The 15,197-nt window shown below is 39.8% G+C and overlaps 1 protein-coding gene across 1 annotated transcript in view; it reads left to right on the top strand.

Annotated features, from left to right (window-relative positions):
• The window catches only part of DNAJC13 (DnaJ heat shock protein family (Hsp40) member C13), a 171,431-nt gene that overhangs the window by 29,488 nt on the left and 126,746 nt on the right, over positions 1-15,197 (top strand). The gene's annotated exons all lie outside the window — the stretch shown is intronic.

Here is a 15,197-nt window from a genome sequence, read left to right as displayed (position 1 = left end):
TTCAATGAATGGCACTTTTTGATCATTACAAAAAAGTTTAGTCTGTTGTCATTTTGAGTAGTAATAAGTAAAATGAGTATGCCACACTTTGACAAATAGGTTACCACATTATTCCAAATCAGGCCTCAGACTAAGATAAAAATGTGGTGCACAAAGCCAGTAACTTTAGTTCTTAATTCCGCCCCCCACCCCCCATCTTGGAGGATGAAGAGAGAGAGTGGCGTAGTTCTTATTCTTAACTTTCCATTTTTTAGGTAATAGTGTTGTTACTTCTTAGAATGGTGAATTCTGTAGTGTTTCTGGTTTGCATTAATGAACTGACTAATTTTGAAAGATTTGAGTGTTTAATTTTGTTTCGTTTTAGGAGCTCAGTTGTATGAGCTACTTAATACTTATAGAATACTTGTCTTGATATTTTTTTCTTCAGTTAATTTCATTAAGCAAAGTTAGAATATTGGCATATCCAGAGTAGTGTGACTCTCTTTAGTTCTTTCAGTAAGCCTTAAAAAATGTTGTATATTTAAATGATCTTTATTTTTTCGTCAAATTTTAGACTGCTCTAATCATCATAATATAACGTTTGTTTTTTAAATGCAATTATAGCATTCTGTTGAATTCTAAACTATAATACTTTTTGCACTATGAGCTTGTTGTAGTTGTGATCATCTGGAAAAAGTTTTTTACTGTTCTTAGTGGTGACTGTGATTTAAGACAGTCCTTTTTTTTCCTTTCCTTCTTTGTAATTATTTGGAGCAGAACTATTTCTGTGCTGCAAGCACAATTCCTTCCCTCTAATTCACACCGTGAAATTTGTTTTGTTTTTATAACAGGTTTATTGATAAAATTTATATAACCTAAAACTTTTTAAAGTGTACAGTTCAGGGGTTTTTAGTGTATTCGTAGAGTTGTGAATCATCACAACTCTTTGTAGAACACTTTCCTCATCTCTCAAGAGTACTCCTTTAAAAATATTAGCAGTTCCTTCCCTCCCTTCTCTTATTCCCTGCATCTGGCAGCCTCTAATCTATTTTCTGTTTCTGTAATTGCTTATTTAGGACATCTCATATAAATGGACTTATCCAATATGTAATCTTCCATGACTGTCTTCTTTCACTTAACATATTATCAAGGTTTATCCATGTTGCAGTATGTGTCATTACTTCTTTATATTGTCAAATGTATTGTATGGGTATGCCACATTTTGTGTTGATGGACATTTATATTGTTTCTTCTTTTTTACTGTTATTAATAGAATAGGGGTACTATAAATGTTCACATACAAGTTTACTGGTGAATCTATATTTCCAGTTCTCTTGGGTATGTACCTAGGAGTGGAATTGATGGCATATGGAGTTATAGAAGTATATGGTAACTCTGTGTTTAACATTTTGAGGAACAGACAAACTGTTTTCCAAGTAGCTGCAGCATTTTATAATCCTACCAATCAGTGTATGAGGATTCCAGTTTCTCTTCATCTTTACCAACACTTGTTATTGTCTGTCTTTTTATTTTAGGCATCCTAGTGGGTATGAAGTGGTATCTCATTGTGGTTTTGATTTGTATTTCCCTGATGACTAAGATGTTGAGTATCTTTTCATGCTTATTCACCATTTGTATATATATCGTGAAATGTCTATTCAGATCCCTTACCCATTTTTTAACTGGGTTATTTGTTGAGTTGCTTAAGTTCCTTATGAATTGTGAATACAAGTCTCTTATAGAGATATGATTTGCAGATATTTTCTCCTGTTTGGTGGTTTGTCTTTTCATTTTCTTGATGGTGTGCTTGAAGTATGACGTTTTTAATTTTGATGAAATCGAGTTTATCTATTTCTTTCTATTGCCACTGGAGCTTTTTGTGTTGTTCAGTTCAGTCACTCAGTCGTGTCCGACTCTCTGTGACCCCATGAATCACAGCACGCCAGGCCTCCCTGTCCATCACCAACTCCCGGAGTTCACTCAAACTCGTGTCCATCGAGTCGGTGATGCCATCCAGCCATCTCATTCTCTGTCGTCCCCTTCTCCTCCTGCCCCCAATCCCTCCTAGCATCAGAGTCTTTTCCAGTGAGTCAACTCTTCGCATGAGGTGGCCAAAGTATTGGAGTTTCAGCTTTAGCATCAGTCCTTCCAATGAACACCCAGGACTGGTCTCCTTTAGGATGGACTGGTTGGATCTCCTTGGAGTCCAGGTATACCTAAATTAAAAATAACCTCTCCAGGTATTTCCCTTCAGGATATTCATGTCACCTTTATAATAGTTTTCATATGTTTCACTTTGCAGCCACTACTCATTTTTTAATGTTTCAGATCTGTTCACCATCATTGTAGACTACTGGCAAAGTAGCTTTTCTGCTATGCTTGACATTTTCCCACTAGTACACAATTAAATTTTATCTTTGTTCTGGAAACAGTGAGAAATAGAAGATTTCAGTAGTAAAAAATGCTTTCTTTCATTAAAGAGCAAAGTTTTCTTTTTGACCTGGCAAGTCATTTCTGATAAAAGGAAGATTCATACATTTCAATGAAACAAAAGTGAAGATTCTCTACGAAAAACTTCAGAGTAATGTTGAAAATTAGGTACTTAATTTTTTCTGAATGGAAATTACATGGAAAATCTGTCTGTGGATCACTTTAATATTTGCATACATTAATTGCAGCAAATGCTCTGAATTTAAAAGTAGGATTTTAGTATCTGAACAGGATTTTAGCTTCAGTACATTGGGATATGTCTGTGATAAGTCATTGGCAGGTCCCCACTATATTCATAGCCCCTGGAATGACTTGATACCGGAAATTTGAGATAAGCGTTAAGGGGAAGGGAAGCTGGTGAATTTCTGATTTCTTTCTTGTAAGTAGGAATAGAGTTGGACAAGGAAGAGAGACTTCTCTTTAGCTGCCTGTTACTTACTTTACACACCTCACCAACTCTGATAAGTCTAGGAATCCTGAGGTTTTTTTTTTCCCTGCTTTGTTGATTTTAGCCCTTGCCCCTGCCAACCTCTAAACCAGTCTGTCCTGAATTGTCTTTGTGTTTTCTTTGTACATCTCTTAGTCTTATCAGGCAATCTTGATATTTGAATATCTTTCAGAAGTGCAAATAGGACCACATCTCCTTATAGGAATTTTATATTTTATGCACAATGTCCTATTAAAAGCACAGTCTTTTTTTTTTTTTAATGTTTCCTGTTACTCTCTCCATACCTTCCACCCTCTCCATCTGCCCCCAACCCCAGCTGAAAAGCACAGAATCTTTTCAGCAAATGATACTTGACACCTGGATATCCACTTGCAAAAAAGTGAATCTAGGCATAGAGTCTACATCCTTCACAAAATTAACTCAGATTAACTCAAATTTCAGATCACAGACCAAAATGTGAAATGCAAAATTATAAAACTCCTAGATAACCTGGGAGAACATTCAGATTACCTTAGGTTTGGTGATGATATTTTAGATACAACACCAAAGGTAATAGTCATGAAAAAATGAATTGATGAGTGGACTACATTAAAGTTGAAAACTTAGGCTTTCTGAAAGACACTATCAAGAGAATGTGAAGACAATTTGGGAGAAAATAACTTCAAAAGATAAGAACTGTTCTACTGTACAAAGAACCCTTAAAACTTAACAGTGAAAAAACAAACAATTTGATTAAAAAGTGAGCCAAAAATCTTAACAGAGACCTCACCAAAGAAAATATGCTGGGAATTTCTTGGTGGTCCAGTGGTTAGGACTCTGTGCTTCCACTGGTCTGGGAAATACAATCCCACATGCCATGCAGCATGGCCATAAAAGAGAAAGAAAGAAAATATATAGTTGACAAGTAATTCAGGGAAATGCGGATGTAGAGATAAATGGCCAAAATCCAGAACGCTTGACAACTCCAAATGCTGGTGAGGATGTGAAGCAACAGGAACTCTTCTTTATTGCTGGTAGAAATGTGAAATGGTACAGCTTCTTGGGAAGATAGTTCGGTGGTTTCTTACAACACTCAACGTTCTCTTACCATGCACGTGCATGCTAAATTGCTTCAGTCCTATCCAGCCGTTTGCAACCCTGTGCACCATAGCTTACCAGGCTTTGTCAGTGGGATTCTCCAAGCAGGAATACTGGAGTGGGTTGCCATGCCCTCCTCCAGGTCTCTTACCATATGATCCAGCCAGATATACTAAATTTACCCAGGGAAGCTGAGAACTTACATTCTTACACTGCACATAAACCTGCACACAGATGTTTATAGCATCTTTATTCATAATTATCAAACTTAAAGGCAACCAAAATGTTTTTCAGTAGGTGAATGAGTAAATAAACTAATATATGCAGACAATGAATATTATTCAGTGCTAAAAAGAGCCATCATGTCATGAAAAGACATGGAGGAAACTTAAATTTAACTTAAATACTAAATGAAAGAAGCTAATCTGTGAAGGCTTTGTGCTGTATAATTCCAACTATATAGCATTGTAGAAAAGGGATACTTTATAGAAAGTAGAAAGATCAGTGACGTCCAAGGTTTGTAGCAGGGAAGAAAGGATAAATAGAGTTCAGAGGATTTTTATTAAGGCGAAACTACTCCATGATACTGTAATGGTAGATACACTGATACTTTGTCCAAAGCATAGAATGAGACACCAGGAGTGAATTCTAATGTCAGCTGTGGACTTTGTTGGATACTGATGTATCAGTGTAAATTGATCAGATACAGATGAAACAAATCTCTCTGCTGGGGGTTCTTGGTAATGGGGGAGGATGTGGAGGATGAGGACTGGGAACTTGGGGGGAGTCTTTGTACCTCCTGTTTAATATTACTGTGAACCTAGTTCAGATCAGTTCAGTTGCTCAGTCGTGTCCGACTCTTTGCAACCCCATGCACTGCAGCACACCAGGCTTCCCTGTCCATCACCAACTCCTGGAGCTTACTCAAAGTCATGTGCATCAAGTTGGTGATGCCATCCAGCCGTCTCAACTTAGGTCATCCCCTTCTCCTCCTGCCTTCAATCTTTACCAGAATCAGGGTCTTTTTGAAAGAGTCAGTTCTTCAAATCAAGTGGCCAAATTATTGAAGTTTCAGCATCAGCATCAGTCCTTCCAATGAATATTCAGGACTGATTTCTTTGAGGATTGACTAGTTGGATCTCCGTGCAGTCCAAGGGGCCTTCAAGAGTCTTCTCCAACACCACAGTTCAAAATCATCAGTTTTCTTTATGGTTCAACTTTCATATGTATACATGACTATTGGAAAAACCATGGCTTTGACTAGATGTACCTTTGTTGGCAAAGTAATGTCTCTGCTTTTTCATATGCTGTCTAGGTTGCTCATAGTTTTTCTTCCACGGAGGAAGCATCTTTTAATTTCATGGCTGCTATCACCATCTGCAGTGATTTTGAAGCCCCCAAAAATAAAAAAATAAAGTCTGTCACTGTTTCCACTGTTTCCCCATCTATTTCCCATTAAGTGATGGGACCGGATGCCATGATCTTAGTTTTCTGAATGTTGAACTTTAAGCCAACTTTTCACTCTACTCTTTCACTTTCATCAAGAGGCTCTTTAGTTCCTCTTCACTTTCTACCATAAGGGTGGTGTCATCTGTATATCTGAGGTTATTGATTTTCTCCTGACAATCTTGATTCCAGCTTGTGCTTCTTCCAGCCCAGCGTTTCTCGTGATGTACTCTGCTTATAAGTTAAATAAGCAGGGTGACAATATACAGCCTTGACGTACTCCTTTTCCTATTTGGAACCAGTCTGTTGTTCCATGTCCAATTCTAACTATTGCTTCCTGACCTGCATACATTTTCCTCAAGAGGCAGGTCAGGTGGTCTGGCATTCCCATCTCTTTCAGAATTTTCCACAGTTTATTGTGACCCACACAGTCAAAGGCTTTGGCATCGTCACTAAAGCCGAAATAGATATTTTTTTCTGGAACTCTTGCTTTTTCGATCATCCAGTAAATGTTGGCAATTTGATCTCTGGTTCCTCTGCCTTTTCGAAAACTAGCTTGAACACCTGGAAGTTCACGGTTCACGTATTGCTGAAGCCTGGCTTGCAGAATTTTGAGCAGTATTTTACCAGCGTGTGAGATGAGTCCAATTGTGCGGTAGTTTGAGAATTCTTTGGCATTACCTTTCTTTGGGATTGGAATGAACACTGACCTTTTCCTGTCCTGTGGCCACTGCTGAGTTTTCCAAATTTGCAGACATATTGAGTACAGCACTTTCACAGTTTCATCTTTTAGGATTTGAAATAGCTCAGCTGGAATTCCATCACGCTAGCTTTGTTCGTAGAGATGCTTTCTAAGGCCCACTTGACTTCACATTCCAGGATATCTGGCTCTAGGTGAGTGATCACACCATTGTGATTATCTGGGTCGTGAAGATCTTTTTTGTACAGTTCTGTGTATTCTTGCCACCTCTTCTTGTATCTTCTGCTTCTGTTAGGTCCATACTATTTCTGTCCTTTAATGAGCCCATCTTTGCATGAAATGTTCCCTTGGTATCTCTGATTTTCTTGAAGAGATCTTTAGTCTTTCCCATTCTATTGTTTTCCTCTATTTCTTTGCATTGATCTCTGAGGAAGACTTTCTTATTTCTCCTTGCTATTCTTTGGAACTCTGCATTCAAGTGGGTATGTCTTTCCTTTTCCCTTCTCCTTTTCACTTCTCTTCTATTCACAGCTATTTGTAAGGCCTCCTCAGATAGCCATTTGCCTTGTTGCGTTTCTTTTTTCTCGGGGATAGTCTTAATTCCTGTCTCCTGTACAGTGTCATGAACCTCTGTCTATAGTTCATCAGGCACTCTGTCTATCAGATCTAGACCCTTAAATCTATTTCTCACTTCCACTGTATAGTCATAAGGGATTTGATTTAGGTCATACCTGAATGGTCTAGTGGTTTTCCCCACTTTCTTCAATTTAAGTCTGAATTTGGCTATAAGGAGTTCATGATCTGAGCCACAGTCACCTCCTGGTCTTGTTTTTGCTGACTGTGTAGAGCTTCTCCATCTTTGGCTGCAAAGAATATAATCAGTGTGATTTCGGTGTTGGCCATCTGGTGATGTCCAAGTGTAGAGTCTTCTCTTATGTTGTTGAAAGAGGGTGTTTGCTATGACCAATGGATTCTCTTGGCAAAACTCTGTTAGCCTTTGCCTTGTTTCATTCCGTACTCCAAGGCCAAATTTGCCTGTTACTCCAGGTGTTTCTTGACTTCCTACTTTTGCATTCCGGTACCCTACAATGAAAAGGGCATCTTTTTTGGGTGTTAGTTCTACTTCATAGAACCGTTCAACTTCAGTTTCTTCCGTGTTACTTGTCAGGGCATAGACTTGGATTACCGTGACATTGAATGGTTTGCCTTGGAAATGAAGAGACCATTCTGTCGTTTTTGAGATTGCATCCAAGTATTGCATTTCGGACTCTTTTGTTGACTATGATGGCTACTCCATTTCTTCTAAGGGATTCCTGCCCACAGTAGTAGATATAATGATCATCTTGAGTTAAATTCACCCATTCCAGTCCATCTTAGTTCACTGATTCCTAGAATGTCGACGTTCACTCTTGCCCTCTCCTGTTTGACCACTTGCAATTTGCCTCGATTCATGGACCTAACATTCCAGGTTCCTATTCCATATTGCTCTTTACAGCATCGGACCTTACTTCTATCACCTGTCATATCCACAACTGGGTGCTGGTTTTTCCTTGACTCCTTGCTTTCATTCTTTCTGGAGGTACTTCTCCATTGATCTCCAGTAGGATATTGAGCATCTACTGACCTGGAGCGTTCATCTTTCAGTGTCCTCACTTTTTGCCTCTTCATACTGTTCATGGGGTTCTCAAGGCAAGAATACTGAAGTGGTTTGCCTTTCCCTTCTCCAGTGGACCACATTCTGTCAGACCTTTCCACCATGACCCCTCCGTCTTGGGTGTCCTCACAAGGCATAGCTTAGTTTCATTGAGTCAGACAAGCTGTGGTCCGTGTGATCAGGTTGGCTAGTTGTCTGTGATTGTGGTTTTAGTCTGTCTCCCCTCTGATGCCCTCTCTCAGCGCCTACCGTCTTAACTTGGGTTTGTCTTACCTTGGATGTGGGGTATCTCTTCACGGCTGCTCCAGCAAAGGGAGCCCTCTGCTCCTTACCTTGGATGTGGGGTAGCTCCTCTTGACAGCCCTGCCTTGGACTTGGGCTGCTCCGCCAGGCAGCCGCCAGATTATCAGATCCCTTTTCAATTTAATTGATTAGCTAATGTGCCCCAGGGACCTAGTATATCTTCTTCCTTCTTTCTGCCTATAACAGATGATTTTCTTAGGGTTTCTTTGTCCCTGTTAGACCCTGGATGCAATCTCAGAAGCCAGGTAAAATGCTGTTCTACTGCCTCTTTGCAGATTCTGAGAAGTTTTACTGCTTGCAAACATTTGGTTAAAATGATTAGTTATGTGATGAGTACAGATTTGCTCGTGTCACTCTACAGGGTCATTGACAAAGTTAGTGAAAGTGAAAGTCGCTCAGTTGTGTCCAATTCTTTGCAACCCCATGGGCTATACATTCCATGGAATTTTATTCTCCATCCAGACTATTTAGGTATGAGTTAAATCAAATTCCTTACGATTATGTAGTAGAAGTGAGAAATAGATTCAAGGGATTAGATCAGATAGACAGAGTGCCTGAAGAACTATGGATGGAGGTTCGTGACACGGTACAGGAGGCAGGGATCAAGTCAATCCCAAAGAAAAAGAAAGACAGGCAAAATGGTTGTCTGAGGAGGCCTTACAAATAGTTGTGAAAAGAAGAGAAATAAAAAGCAAAGGAGAAAAGGAAAGATATACCCATTGAATGCTGAGTTCCAAAGAATAGCAGGAAGAGATAAGAAAGCCTTCCTCAGAGATCACTGCAAAGAAATAGGGGAAAACAATAGAATGGGAAAGACTGGAAATCTCTTCAAGAAAATTAGAGATACCAAGAAAACAATTCATGTAAAAATGGGCCCAATAAAGGACAGAAATGGTATGGACCTAACAGAAGCAGAAGATATTAAGAAGAGGTGGCAAGAATACCCAGAAGAAGTCTACAAAAAACATCTTTACCACCGAGATAATCATGATAGTATGATCACTCACCTAGAGCCAGACATCCTGGAATGTGAAGTCAAGTGGGCCTTAGAAAGCATCACTACGAACAAAGCTAGTGGAGGTGATGGAATTCCAGTTGAGTTATTTCAAATCCTGAAAGATGATGCTGTGAAAGTGCTGCACTCAGTATGCCTGCAAATTTGAAAAACTCAGCAGTGCTTACAGAACTGGAAACTGTCAGTTTACATTCCAATCCCAAAGAAAGGCAGTGAGAAAGAATGCTCATGTGAAGTGAGTGAAGTTGCTCAGTCGTGGCTGACTCTTTGCGACCCCGTGGACTGTAGCCCACCAGGCTCCTCTGTCCTTGGGATTCTCCAGGCAAGAATACTGGAGTGGGTTGCCATTTCCTTCTCCAGGGGATCTTCCAACTACCGCACAATTGCACTCATCTCACATGCTAGTAAAGTCATGCTCAAAATTCTCTAAGCCAGGCTTCACAGTATGTGAATCGTGAAATTCCAGCTGTTCAGGCTGGTTTTAGAAAAGGCAGAGGAACCAGAGATCAAATTGTCAACATCCGTTGGATTATCGAAAAAGTGACAGAGTTCCAGAAAAACATCTATTTCTGCTTTATTGACTATGCCAAAGCCTTTGACTGTGTGGGTAACCACAGTTGTGGAACATTCTGAAAGAGATGGAATACCAGACCACCTGACCTGCCTCTTGAGGAACCTGTATGCAGGTCAGGAAGCAACAATTAGAACTGGACGTGGAACTGTTGACTGGTTCCAAATAGAGCAAGGAGTACATCATGGCTGTATATTGTCACCCTGCTTATTTAACTTATATGCAGAGTACACCATGAGAAATGCCAGGCTGGATGAAGCACAAGCTGGAATCAAGATTTCCGGGAGAAATATCAATAACCTCAGATATGCAGATGACAGTACCCTTATGACAGAAAGTGAAGATGAACAGAAAAGTCTCTTGATGAAAGTGAAAGAGGAGAGTGAAAAAGTTGACTTAAAGCTCAACATTCAGAAAACTAAGATCATGACATCTGATCCCATCTCTTCATGGGAAATAGATGGGGAAACAGTGGAAACAGTGACAGGCTTTGTTTTTCAGGGCTCATAAATCACTGCAGATTGTGATGGCAGCAATGAAATTAAAAGACACTTACTCCTTGCAATAAAAGTTATGACCAACCTAGATAGCATATTAAAAAGCAGAAACATTACTTTGCCCACAAAGGTCCATCTAGTCAAGGCTATGGTTTTTCCAGTAGCATTCTATGGATGTGAGAGTTGAAATATAAAGAAATCTGAGCTCCAAAGAATTGATGCTTTTGAACTGTCTTTCTGGAGAAAACTCTTGAGAGCCCCTTGGACTGCAAGGAGATCCAACCAGTCCATCTTAAAGGAAAGCAGTCCTGAATATTCATTAGAAGGACTGAGGCTGAAGCTGAGACTCCAATCCTTTGGCCACCTGATGTGAAGAACTGACTCAGTGGGAAAGACCCTGATGATGGGAAAGACTGAAGGCAGGAGGAGAAGGGGACCACAGAGGATGAGATAGTTGAATGGCATCATCAACTCATTGGACATGAGTTTGAGTGAACTCTGGGAGTTTGTGATAGACAGGGAGGCCTGGTGTGCTGCAATGCATGGTGTCGCAAAGAGTCAGACACAACAGAGTGACTGAACTGAACTGAAACCATGGTGGAGGTAATGAAGATAATGGTGACCTTCTTCAAAAGGTCCCATGCAGGCACTGCTACACTCAGTTCCTCCAACCCTACAGAAGGCCACTGCTGACCCAGGCCTCCACCGGAGACTCCTAGACCCTCATGGGCAAGTCTGAGTCAGTCTCTTGTGGGGTCACTGCTCCTTTCTCCTGGGTCCTGGTGTGCACAGGGTTCTGTTTATGCCCTCCAAGAGTCTGTTTCCCCAGTCCTGTGTAATTTCTGGCAGCTCTCTGGAAAGGTTAATGGCGACCTCCTCCAAGAGGGCTTTTGCCATACCCATGTCTGCTGCACCCAGAACCCCTACCCCTGTGGCAGTCCACGTTTGACCCTTACCTCCACAGGAGACACTCAGAGACAGTTCTGTTTCAGTCTTTGTGGGGTCTTTGGGTCCTGGTGCGCAAAAGGTTTGTTTGAGTCCTCTGAGCCTGTCTGGTGGGTATGAAGTCTGTTTCTAAAGGTGATTTTGTCCTGCCTACCATCTTGCTGGGGCTTCTCCTTTGCCCTTGGACGTGGGGTATCTCCTCAAAGTGACTCCAGGGCTGAGCAGTCACTGCTTCAGTGCCTACCGTCTTGCTGGAGCTTCTCTGCCTTTGGACATGGGGTATCTCTTCACAGTCACTCCAGCACCACGCTAATGAACCATTAAAAGTAGCCAACTTTACTCAGGTTACTGTTGGAGTTCAAGCTGTATATTATGAGGACTAGCTGAGGTAATAAAAGCTGTCTCTTTCAGCTCTGTTTAGATCTTTTTGGCTTATTTGAAACCTGTTGCATAGACTATCCAGTGAAAGGATTGAAGATGTTAACTTTAAAATCAATACACAAAGATTTTTATTTTCACAGGAAAATAGAGAACCATTGTGTTTGCTCAGCAGCTCATTAATATTTGACTCTTTGTGACCTCATGGACTGTAGCCCACCAGGCTCCTCTGTCCGTAGAAATTTCCAGGCAAGAATACTGGAGTGGTTTGCTATTTCCTACTCCAGAGCATCTTCCCGACCCAGGGGTCGAACCTGCATCTCTTGCATTGGCAGGCCAATTCTTTACTACTGCACCACCTGAGAACCATTATTTTATAATAAACACAAGCTTTTTCTGTACTTAACAAAAAAGTAACGTTGAGTTTTCTCTTGAGATAAATGAATAATACTAATTTTGGGACAGAAGTATATGACCTTGTTGTGATGGTGCCCAGTATTTTTATAATATGTTTTTGTCTTGATAATATTATACATGTCTAATTGATAGAAGCTAGTTAAGAGTATTCAGGTCTGAAATAAACTTTCTTACAACAACTGACAATCGTCTTAGCTCTTACTACTTTGAAGTTTTATTTAAGATATATAAATTGGTTAACTAAATAACAAATAAAATATCTGCCCAGAGGAACTAGGTCTTTAAGGAACTCTTACTCACCAATTGAACCCAGCACACCATTAGTTACTCATTTAATATTGAGGCAGTCCATGATAATATGGAGTATCTGACCTAACATTATTAGTTTTTTCTCCCCTAAAAAAGTTTCTGTATGGAAAAAAATCATGTTATAAAAACTTATTTCAAAGATGAAATCAGGATTTCCCTGTGGTGCAGTGGATAAGAATCTGCCTGCCATTGCAGGGGACGTACGTTCAATCCCTCGCCCAGGAAAATTCCACATGCTGTGGAGCATCTAAGCCCATGCACACCCAGAGCCCATGGCTCTCAAGCCTGCAGTCTGCAGGTACTGAGCCCATGTGCTGCAACTATTGAAGCCCATGCGCCTGTGCAAAGCAACGAAACCCAGTGCAGCCAAAAATAAAAGTTTTAAAAAAGAAGAAGAAAGCAAGAAAAGATTGAGGACAGAAGGAGAAGAGAGAATCAGATGGTTGGATGGCATTACTGAATCAATGGATATGAGTTTGAGCAAACTCCAGGAGATGGGGCAGGATAGGAAAGCCTGGCATGCTGCAGTCCATGAGGTTGCAAAGAGTCGGACATAACTTAGTGACTGAACAACAAGAAAAACTTACTACTCAGTACCATTGTATCACGATTGGTTAATAGAAAAATAATGGAATTCTATATTACAAAGAATACCATTAAATAGAAGAACCTGTGATCAAATCCAGATGCATATCAGAATTATCTTGGAATCTGCCTGCAATGTAGGAGACCCAAGTTAGATTTCTGGGTTGGGAAGATCCTCTGGAGGAAGAAATGGCAACCCACTCCAGTATACTTACCAGGAGAATCCCATGGGCAGAGGAGCCTGGCAGGCTACAGTCCATGGGGTCACAAGAGTTGGACACAACTTAACAACTAAACCGCTACCACCACAGATGCCCAGGTATTTCTTTTTTTTCGCCAGAGCTCCAGGTACATTTCTAATGAGCAGCCATGTTTAAAAGCAACTGGACTGTATGAAGATCTTTTATTGAGTTTGTTTCACTTTTTCTATTTCATATTCAGTGCTCCTATTTCATTCATTTATTATTTTCCAATTTCTCCATTTTTTTTAGTGTTCTTTCTCAAGCCTTTATCAAGTGTAGTAGAAAAACTTTTGTATACATATACATAAATAATATGTATAATATATATTTTAGAAAACTTATGAATTTTTGTCTAAAAATTTTATGACATTTTGATTCTACTTCTTTGACTTAGTAAAAATAGAAAGCTAGATTTGTAATTTAAAAAAAATATATGCAGCAAGCAACAAAGGTTTACTCCACAGCAAAGGAAACTATAGTCAATATCTTGTTATAGACTATGCTGCTGCTGCTAAGTCGCTTCAGTTGTGTCCAACTCTGTGCAACCCCATAGATGGCAGCTCACCAGGCTCCCCTGTCCCTGGTATTTTCCAGGCAAGAGTACTGGAGTGGGGTGCAATTGCCTTCTCCGGTTAAATACTATAATGGAACATAATTTCAAAAATAATATGTGTGTATGTGTAAATATATATATATATATATCTCTGGATCACAAGAAAAATAATTCTACTTTTTGAAATTTAGTAATGTTTACCTTTTTGCCAGTTTTTCTAAATGTCCTATGGGCATAACGTATAAGATAACAAAATTCTAAATATATTTGTGTAGGATATAAGGTTAATGTTAATGTAAGTCTAGCATATTTAAATTATTAATGACATCATTCAAGATGCTCCTATTCTTATTTTTTCTGCACTCAATAAAATATTCTCAGAGAAATATTACTATGTCTCACTATGATTATATATTTTTTCTTTTCCCTTATATATTTTTCCATTTTTGCTTTATGTATCTTTGATTTTTTGTTGTTAGATGTCTAATAGCTTATGATGTCTATCTTCTTTGTGAATTGTACCTTTTATCATTAAAAATATTCATCTTTGTTTCACTTAAAATCTTAAATTGCCAGTTTCAATAACATACCATACGTGTGAGCTCATTCTGATTTTAATCTAAATCTGGTATTCAAAGGGCCTTTTTAGGTACTTGGAAGGTTTAAGGGTGCTTTAAAAAGTTTTCTGGAGAAGGAAATGGCAACCCACTCCAGTGTTCTTGCCTGGAGAATCTCAGGGACGGGGGAGCCTGGTGGGCTTCTGTCTATGGGGTCACACAGAGTCGGACACGACTGAAGTGACTTAGCAGTAGCAGCAAAAAGTTTTCTTTAATTAATTAATTTTTGTCTGCATTGGGTCTTCATTGCTGTGTGTGGGCTTTCTCTAGTTGCGGTGAGCAGGGGCTACTCATTGTGGTGGCTTCTCTTTGTTGCGGAGCATGGCCTCTGGTCCTGGATAGTTGCAGCACATGGCCTCAGTGGTTGTATGAATCTTCTGGGACCAAGGCTCGAACCCGTGTCCCCTGCACTGGCTGGAACGCAGATTCTTAACCACTAGGCCACAAAAGAACCTCTATAAAAGTTTTAAATGACCTAGGAGTACAGTATTTGCCCTAACGTTAAAGGGAAGTGCAGCAGCCATCCTAGAGGAGAGAGGTCTGTGGAACTCTTAGAAAAAGAGAAGAGAAAGAGAGAGGAATGGAAGGACATTCTCCTAAGAATTTTCTTACGGCTTTCTTCTTAGGAAGCTTTAGAGCTCTGAGTTTACCAATTATGACAGTATTTTGGGCCTAATGGACATCTCACTCCAGCATACTTTTGCTGCAGGATCTAGAATGCACTCTCTTCAATATGGTAGCCACTAACCAAGTGTGGCTGTTTACAGTTGCTCATTAGCCACATTCCAGGTGCTCAAAAGAGCCACCTCATGGTACAGTGTAGCTACAGAATATTTCCATCATTTTGGAAAGTTGTTTTGCACAGCACTAGTCAAGATGAAAAAGTTACACAAGAAAAATGTTAGGAAGAGCTTTGTTGGGTAGAGATTAGTATAGAATTGAAAAAAATATTTTCTTGACTTAGATTCTCT

The sequence above is a fragment of the Moschus berezovskii genome, chromosome 1, assembly GCF_049115385.1.
Source record: "Moschus berezovskii isolate FMDL1 chromosome 1, NW_MosBer_1.0, whole genome shotgun sequence".
NCBI classification, from domain to species: Eukaryota; Metazoa; Chordata; class Mammalia; order Artiodactyla; family Moschidae; genus Moschus; species Moschus berezovskii.
Note: the sequence above shows the minus strand (reverse complement) of the source record. Positions and strands in the feature narration are given on the sequence as shown.